The 13,765-nt window shown below is 40.4% G+C and overlaps 1 protein-coding gene and 1 pseudogene across 1 annotated transcript in view; one reads left to right on the top strand and one right to left on the bottom strand.

The window, feature by feature from the left end:
* OCA2 (OCA2 melanosomal transmembrane protein) overlaps window positions 1–13,765 on the top strand; it is a 339,630-nt gene that overhangs the window by 193,174 nt on the left and 132,691 nt on the right. The window lies entirely within an intron of this gene.
* Window positions 2–966, bottom strand: LOC116482368 (large ribosomal subunit protein uL18-like; annotated as a pseudogene).

Genomic DNA, 13,765 nt, shown 5'->3' with positions numbered 1-13,765 from the left:
AGTTCCACTTCTTTTTAATTTTTTTCTTGGGCTTCTTCTCCTAGACGGGATTCTCTCATATAGCAGCATGAGCTTTCTTATACATCTCCTCCATCATGTCTGGAGTTACACTGTTCTTCCTGTATTGAAAGAACTGTTTCTGGTAAGCATCTTCATCTTCCTCCATTAAGTAGCACATGTAATCTGCAACATTCTGGCCCATGATGTGCTTCTGGTGTACTTCTGCATTAAATTCTTTGCTTTCAGAACCATAAAGGGAATCATTTGGTACTGTGAGGGATAGACAAGCCTCTATCTACAGCTCTCTTCAAGGCACCAAAAACTTCATTGCCACTGGTAGTTCTGGCAAGGCCTGCATCCAAATAGCAGGTAAAGGCACTTGGCTGACCATCAATGCTTTACACATTGTATTCCTCGCCAGTCACCTCCACTTGGCCTTCATAGATCTTTTCCATACCAAACCTATTGAGAAGGCTGCAGGCCAGTACAATACACTGCAGCGTAATTGGTCAGGCCAACCTTCAAACCATACTTTCGTAGTTCACATGCATATGCTGTGCATACTATCATATCCCCTTCTGTACCGGCATAAGCAACCTGATAAATAATATCTCTGTGTGTTACACAAGCTATCATCCTGTATTTGGGTGTGTTGTATTTATTTTTTGTCCTGTATCACCAAGCATTTCCAAGCATAATACTCAGTTTTACCCCCTTGCCATCTTCTAAATTTCACTTGATATCTCTTAAAAGTAGGCTTTATTCTTAACAACTTTACAAACCCCATCCTGTGGAACAGAGATCCCCATCCATGGATCAACAAAGACCTGCCCTCCTTAGAAATTTCTTCCTCCAGATAGCCTAAGTCATGTCTTTCAAGTTCAAAGTTCCACAAATCTCTAGGGAAGGGGCAAAATGCCACCAGTCTCTTTGCTAAAACATAAGAAGAGTCACCTTTGCTCCAGTTCCCAGCAAGTTCCTCATGTCCCTCTGAGACCACCTCAGCCTGGACTTTATTGTCCATATCGCTATCAGCATTTTGGTCAAAGCCATTCAACAAGTCTATAGGAAGTCCCACACTTCCCCACATTCTTCTGTATTCTGAGCCCTCCAAACTGTTCCAACCTCTGCCTGTTACCCGGTTCCAAAGTCGCTTCCACATTTTCGGCTATCTTTTCAGCAGTGCCCCACTCTGCTGGTACCAATTTACTGTATTAGTCTGTTCTCACACTACTAATAAAGACACACCAGAGAATAGGTTCTGGGCCCAGTGATATGTCACAATCACCCTTTGTGGCAGGTTTCAGTCAAAAAAGGAGAGTCACAACAGCTGGGTGATAGATACACAGACAGGTCCTTATGCTTCCTATAGGCAGGACCCAGCAAGGAGAGTTACATCGCCTACAGAAGACCCAGGAATTTATTCCTTTCTCTAAAAGTCTAGCTACAAATGCCAGCATCTCTCCTGTTGGCTGGTTTGTGGTATAAGTGTCGTCATCACAACTCTGAGCTGGGCTAAAGTATATGTCACAATCCAACCTTAAATATGCAAGGTCCAGGCAAAAGGTGAGAGTTACATCATCTAGGTGCTGAGTGCAGTGATGCATCACAATCCTTTTGTGGTAGGGTGCAGGCTGAAGAAGAGACACATGACTTTTGGGACCAGGCAGAAAAGTCAAGTCATTCAGGTTCCAGACAGAGGTGTATGTCACAATCACACATCATTTGGATGAAAGGCCCAGCCATATGTCACAATGCCACCTGTGGGCAGCACCAAGGCTGGAAAAGAGAGTCACATCTTCAAGGTGCAGAGTCAAACAATATGTCACAATCTCATCTGTGGGCTGGGCTGAAGCAGGAGAGTCAAATCACTAAGATGCTTAGCAGATGCATACAATCACACCTGGCTGTATGGCTACTGTCTCCTCACTCTTTTCTTTCCTTCAAAAAGGTCACCAGGTTTAGCTTAGAGACATCAAGACCCAGAGATAAGGTTTCTGTCCTTCTTTTAAACCACACCTCTATACAAATTCTGCTAAGCAGGTTCTAGTATTTCCACTCCTCCAGAGAGAATTCTATGGCCACATTCCTGAATGTAAACAGTTTCATTTCCCTGCTTTCAGGATGTCCTGGCATCTTAGCTATGCGTCTCCCGGTACCTGCAGATCACAGGGCAACAGAGGCTGTGACAAAGTCACTGGGGGCTCCAGAGGTGGTGGACGTGGAACAGTAGAGATAAATCCCAAGCTCTGGTGGGAGTGGGAGACAAAGGCCTGGTAGAATTTTCTAGTGAAACTGTATTGGGGGAACGTGCCCCCAATATTTCACCATAGGTTCTTTCTATTATCCATAAGTGTCAGCCGGCTGAGAAATAGAGACAGTATAAAGAGAGGAATTTTACAGGTGGGCCGCCGGGGGTGACATCACTTATCGGTAGGACTGTGATGCCCGCCTGAGTCTCAGACCAGCAAGTTTTTATTAAGGGTTTCAAAAGGGGAGGGGTTGTAAGAACAGAGAGTAGGTACAAAGATCACATGCTTCAAAGAGCAAAAAGCAGAACCACTAATAAGGGTCTAACAAAGATCACATGCTTCTGAGGGAACAGGACAAAGGGCAAAAGCAGAACCACTGATAAGAGTCCAACAAAGATCATAAGGCAATGAATATGAAATCTTCACAATTTACGTTCCTCTGCCACGTCTCCAGCCAGTCCCTCCGTTTGGGGTCCCTGACCTCTTGCAACAAAACCAGGAGTCTGGAATCTTTTTTTAAAAGGAAACTTTCAAATTAGTAATTCAACTTCTTTCATGGCTAAAGGGCTATTCAGATTATAGATTTTATCTGTGTTTTCATACTTTGTGTTTTTTGAGGAATTGGTTTGTTTCTTTTTAGCTGCCAAATTTGTGAGTGTAAAGTTGTTGATAATATTCCTTTATTATCACTTTAATGTCTGAAATATATGTGGTAAAATTTCCTATTTCATTCCTGATATTGGTGATTTGTGTCTCTCTCCTTTTATTTTTGGTCAGTCTTTTTAGAAGTTCGTCAATTTAACTGATTTTACCCAAAGAAACAGCCTTTTCTCCTTTGATTTTCATTAGTATTGTCCTATATTAACTCTACAGATTTCTTCTGTGATCTTTATTGTTTCTTTCCTTGAGCTTTCTTTTGATGCGTTTTACTCTTTTTCGGCAAGTGTTTTTGAGGTAGGAACTTAGATTATTGATTTGAGATTTCCTTTCTTTTCCAATGTTAACATTTAGTGTTATAAAGTTTTATCACAGTTGTATTTCATTTGCACCCTATATGTTTCTATGTGTTGCATTTTCATTAAAATTCAGTTCTATATATTTTAAAATTTACTTTGAGACCTCTTCATTTACCCATAGACTATTTAGAAGTATGTTGGTTAATTTCCATGCATTTAGAGATTTTTCTATTGTCTTTCTGTTAGTTTCTAACTTTATTCCATTATAGTTGAAGAACATACTCTGTATGAGTTTATTTTTTTACATTTGTGGAATTTTGTTTCATGACTCAGAATATGATACATCTTGGTAAATCTTTCATGGGAACTTGAAAAAGACTGTATTCTCCTGTTTTGGGGTGAAGTGTTTTATATATGTGTGTTAAATCCCTTTGGTTCAGTGTTGTTCAGTTCTTCCATATTTTGAATTATTTTCTATGTAGCATTTCTATTAGTTTCTGAGGGTGAGTTTTTTATGTTCCCAATTACAAACATGAATTTGTTTTTTCTTTCAGTTCTAGCAGTTTTTCACTTCATGTATTTTGCTGCTTTGTTGTTTGGTGCATACATATTTAGGATTGTTGTATCTTCCTGGTGGATTGACCTATTTATCATTATTTAATAATTTTCTGTCCCTCTAGTAATTTTCTTTACTTTGAAGTCTACTTAGCTGGTATTAATATAGTCTCTTGCTTAGATTTTTTTTGTGTGTAACATATCTTTTTCCAGCATATAGTTGTGTTATTTTTACAATCCTTTCTGCCGGTCTTTGTATTTTGATTGATATCTTTAGAAAATTTACATTTAAGGTAATTATTGATATGTTAATGCTTAAATATGCCATTTCAATTAAAGTTGGTCTGTCATATCCATAGCTTTTGCATCCATGGGTTCAACCAACTACAGATAAAAAAAAAAATCCCATAATGTTCCAAAAAGCAAAACTTGAATTATCTGTGCACTGACTACTATGTTGAATCCATGCAAGTGATGAGATGCATAGGCATTGTATTAGGCACTATAAGTATTCTAGAGATCATTTAAAGCATACAGAAGAATGTGCTTAGTTTATATGCAAATACTATGCCCCTTTAAATAAGGGACCTGAACATCTATGGAGTTTGGCATCCACAGAGGTCCTGGAACCAATTCCCCATGGATACTGAAGGATTACTGTATTTATTTTCTCTTTGTTTCCTCTGTTTCCAGTACATACCTATGTTTCTTTTGTCTTGATTTTCTGTGTGTTACTTGAACATTTTTTACAGTTATATTTTGATTCATTTATAGTATTTTTTAGTGTTTCTTTTTGTATAGTTTTGAAGTGGTTGCTCAGAGGACTACAGTATATATACATGACCTACTAGAATTACCACTTTGAGTGAAGTGTGAAAATACCACTTCCATTAAAATTCCTTTATCTTTTCTTGAGTATCAGATGGTGACATAATTTTTGTTTAAATCATCAAATTGATCTATACAACTCTTGGGGAAAGGAATAATCTATTGTGTGTACACATTTCTGCTTTTTCAGTTCCTTTTGCTTCCTGATGCTCCAAAATTTGTCTTTTTTTTTTTTTTTTTTGAGATGGAGTCTCACTCTGTCTCCAGGCTGGAGTGTGGTGGAGCAATCTTATGCTCACTGCCACCTCTGCCTCCCGGGTTCAAGTGATTTTCCTGCCTCAGCCTCCCAAGTAGCTGGGACTACAGGTGCATGTCACCATGCCCAGCTAATTTTTGTATTTTTAGTAGAGACAGGGTTTCACCATGTTGGCCAGGATAGTCTTGATTTCTTGACCTCGTGATCCACCTGCCTCGGCCTCCCAAAGTGCTGGGATTACAGGTGTGGGCCACCACACCCAGCCTGTCTTATTTTTTATATTTTTCTTTATGTTTGAATAACTTCTTTTAGCCAATCTTTAAGGGTAGGTCTGCTAGTAAAAAATTCTTTTACTTTTTCTTTATCTGAGAGTGTATTTATTTCCTTTTTATTCCTCAAGGATAGTTTCACTGGATATAGAATGTGTGGTTGACAGTACTTTTCTTCAGTACTTGAAAAATGTTGTACCATTTCCTTCCATCTTTCCTGGTGTCAGAGAAGAAATTTGCTGCCATTTGAATTTGTGTTTCCCTGTAGGTAACACATAGTACTTTCTGGCTGCATTCAAGGTTTTTTTTGTCTTTAGTTTCTGAAAGTTGATGATTCATTTTGATATGGATTTCTTTGGGTTCATCCTGTTATCCTGTTCCTAGGGTTTGTTCATCTTCTTGAATTTGTAGGTTTGCGTCTTTTGCCAAATTGGGAAAATTTCAGCCTTTATTCCTTACGGTACTTTTCCAATCTCACTCAAATTCTTTTCTCCTTCTAGTACTCCAGTGACATGAATATTAGATTTTTTTTTTTTTTTTTTTGAGACGGCGTCTCGCTCTGTTGCTCAGGCTGGAGTGCAGTGGCGCAATCTCGGCTCACTGCAAGCTCCGCCTCCCGGGTTCACGCCATTCTCCTGCCTCAGCCTCTCCGAGTAGCTGGGACTACAGGCGCCCGCCACCACGCCCAGCTAATTTTTTGTACTTTTAGTAGAGACGGGGTTTCAATAGTCCTACAGTTCCCTGAGGCTCCATTCCACCCCTGCCCTTTTAAAAAAATTATGTTTTCTCTTTGCTGTTTAGATTGGGTGAATTCTATTGATTTGCCCTCAAATTCACTGATTCTTTTCTTTATTATCTCTACTATTGAGTGCATATCAAGAAGCTTTAAGAAATTCTGTTATTGTATATTTTAGATCTATCATTTCCATTTGGTTCTTTTTTCTGTATTTTTTGTTTCTTCCCATAGTTTTTCATTTTTCACTTGTTCCAAGAGAAGTTGTAACTGATTGTTGAGACATTTTTATGAAGGCCGCTTTAAAATCCTTTTAAGATAATCCAGCATCCGATATATCTCGGTGTTGGCATCAGGTGTTTGTCCTTTCCCATTCAAGTTGTGATTTTCTCGGTTTCTGATATGACAGGTGACTTTTGATTGTATCCTGGATATTTTATCTATTATTTTAGGAGACTCTGAGTCATAAATAACTTTTATTTCAGCAGGCAGTCAACCTGTTTAAGTTTAGCACACAGGTTATAGACTATTTACATAGCCTGTTGTTCAAATGAAGATTTAATTTTCAGAGATCTTGCAGTGCTACTTTGATCTGTTTGGTTTCTCCAGTGCTGCTGGGTGCTGCTTTGGTGGCTGGAAGGGATTTGTCCAGGCTGGGCTGCCCAGATGTCTCTTCCTGTGGAGAGGAGTTTCAGGTCTGCAGAAGTGAAGAGGCTTCCATGGCTAAGTGTTTGTTGAGATGGCATCCCCCTTCCTGTGGGGGCCTCAGAATATTTCATGAGCCATGTGCTGTTGATGAGCACATGGCTCTTGACCTGGGTGTCTCTTGGCCTGAGATGCCAGGTGTGAGGTGTAGTGGGGTCCCTCCTCAGGTTCTGTCCACTCACCACATATCTCTTTGTAGAGGATTGGGTGCCCCCCATGATTACCTTTGCTGGCAGAGCTTTTATTAATCTTACTTGCCAGGGGGACGTGTTCCCCTGGTATTGTTTCATCCAAGGGAGGAACAAGCCCACCTAGCTGTCTTCTCTTGCTATGTTGGGAGTTGGTCTGGAAATGCTGATTTTGAGGGACAAAATGCACCCTGCAGCTGTGCTGTTCCCATTTTCCTGGGCTCCTGTATTAGTCCATTTTCACGCTGCTAATAAAGACATACCCCAGACTGGGCAATTTACCAAAAAAAAAAAAAGAGGTTTACTGGACTTACAGGTCTCCCAGTAGAATACCATAGCACATGGCTCTTGACCTGGGTGTCTCTTGGCCTGAGATCCCAGGTGTGAGGTGTAGTGGGGTCCCTCCTCAGGTTCTGTCCAGTCACCGGTATCTCTTTGTAGGAGATGGGGTGCCTCACATGGTTACCTTTGCTGGCAGGGCTTTTATTAATCTTACTTGCCAGGGGTGCATGTTCCCCTGGTATATTTTCATCCAAGGGAGGAACAAGCCCACCTAGCTGTCTTCTCTTGCTATGTTGGGAGTTGGTCTGGAAATGCTGATTTTGAGGGATGAAATACACCCTGCAGCTGTGCTGTTCCCATTTTCCTGGGCTCCTGTATTAGTCCATTTTCATGCTGCTAATAAAGACATACCCCAGACTGGGCAATTTACAAAGGAAAGAGGTTTAACGGACTTACAGGTCAACATGGCTGGGGAGGCCTCACGATCATGGCAGAAGGCAAGGAAGAGCAAGTCACATCTTACATGGATGGCAGCAGGCAGAGAGAGATATCTTGTGTAAGGAAACTCCCATTTTTAAAACCGTCAGATCGGGCCGGGCACGGTGGCTCACGCCTGTAATCCCAGCACTTTGGGAGGCCGAGACGGGCGGATCACAAGGTCAGGAGATCGAGACCATCCTGGCTAAAATGGTGAAACCCCGTCTCTACTAAAAATACAAAAAATTAGCTGGGCGTGGTGGTGGGTGGCTGTAGTCCCAGCTACTTGGGAGGCTGAGGCAGGAGAATGGCATGAACCCGGGAGGTGGAGCTTGCAGTGAGCTGAGATTGCGCCACTGCTCTCCAGCCTGGGCCACAAAGCGAGACTCCATCTCAAAAAAAAAAAAAAATAAATAAATAAATAAAATAAAATAAAACCATCAGATCTTGTGAGACTTATTCACTATCATGAGAACAACTGGGAAAGAGCAGGCCCCCATGATTCAATTATCTCCCACAAGGTCCCTCCCACAAGGTCCCTCCCACAACACGTGAGAATTATGGGAGCTACCAGATGAGATTTGGGTGGGGACACAGAGGCAAACCATATCAGGTCCCAAACAGTTTCCTCTCCTCTTACCACCTTTCAGAATTCTCCTTTAGTTGCCTCTTGCTTTATTCCCAGGGTTTATAGGTGTGCTTGGCAGGAGTAAGCAGGGAGTTTGGGGTCTATATCATTTTGTCTGGACTGGAAGTTCTGTGGAATTGCCCATTTCTTTATTTTTAATCCCTGTCATTTTGTTTTTAATTTGTTTCTAGTAGAGAACATATAATGGGACCTAATTTTAAAATATTTGCTGTTATGCCTTATATTCGCTATATTGTATTTCCTGGATACTTCCTCTTCCCATGTGCTGATGTTGTATATTGTTAAAGTTTCTTTGATCTTGTTTTTCAGTGTTTTGAAGTTATAAATAATAGTTGCATTCTCTTAATTGTTGGCTTAAAAATTTACAAAATCATATTTAAACCTGCCATTATAAATACTAGGAATAAAACGAGTTGCCATGCATTTTAGGGTTCTGCTAGAGATTAAGGAGCTTTATTGGCTTCTCAGTGGGCGTTTGGTTTGAGAACCTTGAATGAGACACTGCTTCCTCTTTTTCCTTGTGATGTTGAAAAGTTATACCTAAAGGGCTGCTTGGATCTTTTGGTGCTTTTGATAGCAGCATGTTGTCCTTCTTTCACTTGGAATAAAATCCAGAGCCTCAACCATGACTTATAAAGCCACAAATGACCTGGCTGCACCTGCCACTTACATATAATTTCCTTCCTCAGGGGGCTGGACCCCAGACACAGTGGTCTTCTTGCTAGGTGAATGTGCATTTGTACTTGTTGCCTCTACCTGGGATGCTCTTCCCAAGCACGCTGGCAGTGGTTCACCTCTCTAGAGTCTCCTCAAATATCCATCCTCAGGGCGGCCTTCCCTGGCCCTGCGGAAGGAGTTCTTCCATCATTGCTGACTACTTTCCTGTGTTCCTTTTCTTCCGACAGATTATTATCTATGACACATTGTAATAATGCTCTAATATATATCTGTGGCAAATATATGAATATATAAACTTTTTCTCTGTCTCTCTTCACCAGAATATAAGCTCCAGGAGATCAGCAAATGTGTGTCTATCTTGGTCACTGTGGAATACTCAGTGGTCCTGACAGTGCTGCCACATAGTAAGCACTCAGTACTGATCAGACAAATAAAGGAGTGAATGGAGACTAAGCAATATGGGATGTTGGCTCATGAGGACTGCACGTTTTTGAAATATGTGTACTTATATTTAGAAATCAAACCATGTATCAAGTGGTGTAATAGTCATTCACATAATTTTCACAGGTTCTGTGAGGAGAGTGGTTCTCACATGGATTCACCAAAGAAGGCTTCTTGTGAGGATATTTTAATCAGAATCTTAAGCTGAGAAGAAAGAGAAAAAGATAACTTTGTTATTTCTCAGCAGTGTTAGGAAGCTTTGGGGATTTCTTGGTTCCTAAGTGATGAATTCTCCATGCAGGCCAGTTCATGCCTTTGTATTCATTTCCTCCTTTGGGTGTGAAGGGGGTTTGGAAAGCCTTCCCGTGGGTCTGGATTTATTTGTGTCTCTGCCAGTGGGACATCTTTAGCCATGCCAAGACTCTGTCATTGAAAGTAAGAATAGTGCTGATAATAGGCAGGATAAAGGCTCTAATTTATAGGTTGCATATAATAATTTCATGTTAATAGTTGATAACTCTTGCCAAATCCTAAATCAGGCTTCCCTGCTGCCTTCCAAGTTCTTCCTGGCTAGCCGTCATTTCTGGTATATGTTATTTTTTGATATTAGTTACCTTTCCTCATAAAGTATAGGGCTTATAACATAAGTCATGTAGCTTTTATATTCTTAACTGTCTTGAGAAATGTTAAGATCCGAGAAGTGACATAATGTAAAAGAATGAAAGGAAGTTCATTCACTGCAAAGGTTCATCACAGGAATGCTGGCGAAGGGCACGGTTGCCCTCATGTGCTCTACCCCAGAGGCAGAGTGGCCACCGATCTGCGCAGTCTCTAAATTCACTGACACAATAGCTCATTCTTCTTGCCTTTGGGGAAATAAACAGCAAAAAGAGAAAATACTCCCTTAGCAGTAAAACTAAACAAATGAGAACAGAAAAATGAAACTAAACAAAAAAATACATATCACTATCAAAATCCCCCCAAAATAAATTTTATTTTCTTCCTTTTATTTAGTGCTTTTCAATAATGATTCAAGTCACTTCTAATATCTCTTTTTCATGGAATACAAAAATAGGATTAGTTTTTAAATTACAGATGATTCTAAATGGATCTCTGATTCCAATGTGAATGAACAACATAACAAGAAGTTTATTTTTGGAACGAGAGTGGTCACCTAGCTTTTCTGCCAGGCATATAAACATGAGGGTCATTTAACTTACTTTATCTTGTATCTGAGTCTTTAAGGAAGTGCTGCCTTGCAAACAGAATCATTAGTAAGTTTACTGGGAAGATGCATGCAAAATTTTGGAGGAAAATTGACACACAGGCATTTTCATTTTTATTTTTACTTATTTATTTATTTTGAAACAGAGTCTCACCCTGTCACTGAGGCTGAAGTGCAGTGGTATGATTTCGGCTCACTGCAACCTCTACTCCCTGGGCCCAAGTAATCATCCCACCTCAGCCTCTGGAATAGCTGGGACTACAGGCGTGCGCCACCATGCCTGGTTAATTTTATTTTTTGTAGAGACAAGTTTCGCCACATTGACCAGGCTGGTCTTGAACTCCTGAGCTCAAGTGATCCGCCCACCTTGGCTTCCCAAAGTGCTGGGATTACAAGTGTGAGCCACCACGCCTGGCACGTTTTTATTTTTAAATGTCTGCAGCAACAATGATTTAAAATGAGCCTTTTACTAATTTTGATAGTCTTTCTAACCTTGCTCTCCAAAGATAATGCCATTCTCCAAAGATAATAAGTCAAGTTCATTTAAAATAATTCAATTATAATATATTTGAAATGTTTGTGAAAATTGCTAAATATGTCAGCTGTTAAACATGTAAGAACTTTCAGTATATTTTGAGGTTCAAAAAAATCAGATTTTTCTTTTTGCTCAGGTCAGATTTTGATGAAGATGATTTTAAAATGAGACAGGACGTCATGAGCGGAAGCATCAGCACAGAAAGGCAGCTGCAGGGCATCTGATAAAAGGAAGCCCAGAGATCCCAGGGACTGTCTACCTGACTTCCGAGATATCAGCCTGCTTGTACCTCTGCCATGGTACACCTGATGGTCATGGAGACTGTTCAGGTTCTCAAATGCTGGCTGAAGGCAGGCAGCCCTGCGCCCTTTCCTCCTTATCCAGAGTTGTGTGATGCTCACTGATCTCCCTCGCCCTGATGAGGGATCTGCAGGGGGCGTGAGGTCCCAGGACCCTAGGTGGTCAGTTGGGGAGGATTGGACACAGGAAAAGTAGCCGACTTAATTTATTTTAAAATTTAGATATGGCAGAAAAAGAATATTTTAACTGGGTGTCATAATGAGAGAGTGTTGAATTCCAATCTGCTAAGGGCATGTAAACCTACTAAAGCTCACTCCTCCCTCTGATTACAATGAAAACTGGACAAAAATCAACTACATATGGACTCTGAAAAATATAAACAGGTAGATTGTGGAGAATGTTAAAACCTGGAGAAGGGACCCTCTCGGGGTGGTTTTCCTGTTTTCTTCTCTCCTAGATTTCTCCCTAGAGCGGGCCTTCATCATGTAGTGGCATGGTGGCATAGATAGATAGTACTCCTGAAGCAACCCCCTCTTTTGGCCCAGAGGAGTCAGAGAGAGCAGCACCTGCAGGCCAGGGAATGTGGGGGAATCCCAGAAGAGAGAGCCAGAGAAGCCCCCCAGTTCTATTCATGAACTTGCACCAGCCTCAGCCTAATTTCAGAGCAACAGCATCTGGGGACAGACTCAAACCAGCCCAGCAAAGGCCCAGAGGACTGACTGATGACTGACTGAGGTTAGAACCATCCATACAAGTCTCTGACTAACTCTTGAATGGTATATGTGCTAGACGGACATGAAGCAAGATGGCAAGGCTTAGAGAACTCAACTGAGATTTGAACCATCTGCACAAGCATGTGGCTGGCTACTGGATGATACACGTGTGAGACAGGTCCAAATGATGACAGGAAATTTGAATTTGAACCACTTCCCTTAGAAAGTGCGACAGAAATTGTGGTCAGAAGCTAATTAGCTTATAAGTAAAAAAAATTAATAATCTCCAGAAGATTAAAACAGAATCCAGAGTTTACATATTTTAACACTGACAGTATCCAGGAGACAGTACCAAAGGACTCAATGTACAAAGAATAAGAAAAAAATGTAATGAATTTCCAAGGGACAATGACAGTCAACAGATACCAAACCTGAGAGGACCCAGATATTGAAATGACCAAAGAATTTAAAGCAGCTTTTATAACTATGATCAATGAGGTAAAGAAAATGCACTTGAAATGAATGAAAGGTTGGGAGTTCTCAGGGGAGAATAGGAATTATACCAGAAAATCTAATACAAAGGTTAGAAATTAAAACTACAACACCTTAAATAGAAAAAGAGTTGCTTGATGGGTTCAGTAGTGGAGTGACTATGACAGAGGAAAGAGTTAGTGAACTGAAATAGATCAGTGTAAATTATCCAATCTAAAGAACTTAGAGAAAATTTTTTTTACATTGCCAGAGCTCATACAGCTGTGGAACAAGACCAAAAATTGGAGTTTCACTGAAGAATAAGAAACTCGCTCAAAACCACACAACTACATGGAAATTGAACAACCTTCTTCTGAATGACTCCTGGGTAAATAATGAAATCAAGGCAGAAATCAAGAAGTTCTTTGAAACCAAAGAGAACAAAGAAAACCTCTGGGATGCAGCTAAAACAGTGGTAAGAGGGAAATTTACAGCACCAAATGCCCACATCAGAAAGCTAGAAAGATGTCAAATCGACACCCTAAGATCACCACTAAAAGAACTAGAGAACCAAGAGCAAACAAACCCCAAAGCTAGCAGAAGACAATAAATAACCAAGATCAGAGTGAAGCTGAAGGAGCTAGAGACATGAAAAGCCCTTCAAATAATCAAAGAATCTGGGAGTTGGTATTTTGAAAGAATCAATAGGACAGGCAGACTGCTAACTAGACTAGTAAAGAAGAAAAGAGAGAAGAATCAAATAGGCACAATAAAAAAATGATAAAGAGGATGTCACCACTGACCCCACAGAAATACAAACAACCATCAGAGAATGCTATGAACATCTCTATGCAAATAAACTAGAAAATCTAGAAGAAATGGATAAATTCCTGGACACATACACCCTCCCAGGACTGAACCTGGAAGAAGTTGAATCCCTGAATAGGAAGTTCTGAAATTGAGGCAGTAGTGAATATTTAACAGCCTACCCATAATAAAAAGCCCAGGATAAGAGAATTTATAGCTGAATTCTACCAGAGGTACAAAGAGGAGCTGGTACCATTTCTTCTGAAACAATTCCAAACAATTGAAAAGGAGGGACTTCTCCCTAACTAATTTTATGAGGCCAGCATCATCCTGGTACCAAAACCTGGCAGAGATACAACAAAAAAAGAAAACTTCAGGCCAATATCCCTGATGAAAATGGATGCAAAAATCCTCAAATACAGGCAAATTGAATCCAGCAGCACAT

This window comes from Hylobates moloch, unplaced genomic scaffold (genome assembly GCF_009828535.3).
Source record: "Hylobates moloch isolate HMO894 unplaced genomic scaffold, HMol_V3 SCAFFOLD_14, whole genome shotgun sequence".
NCBI classification, from domain to species: domain Eukaryota; kingdom Metazoa; phylum Chordata; class Mammalia; order Primates; family Hylobatidae; genus Hylobates; species Hylobates moloch.
This window is presented reverse-complemented; position numbering and strand designations above follow the sequence as displayed.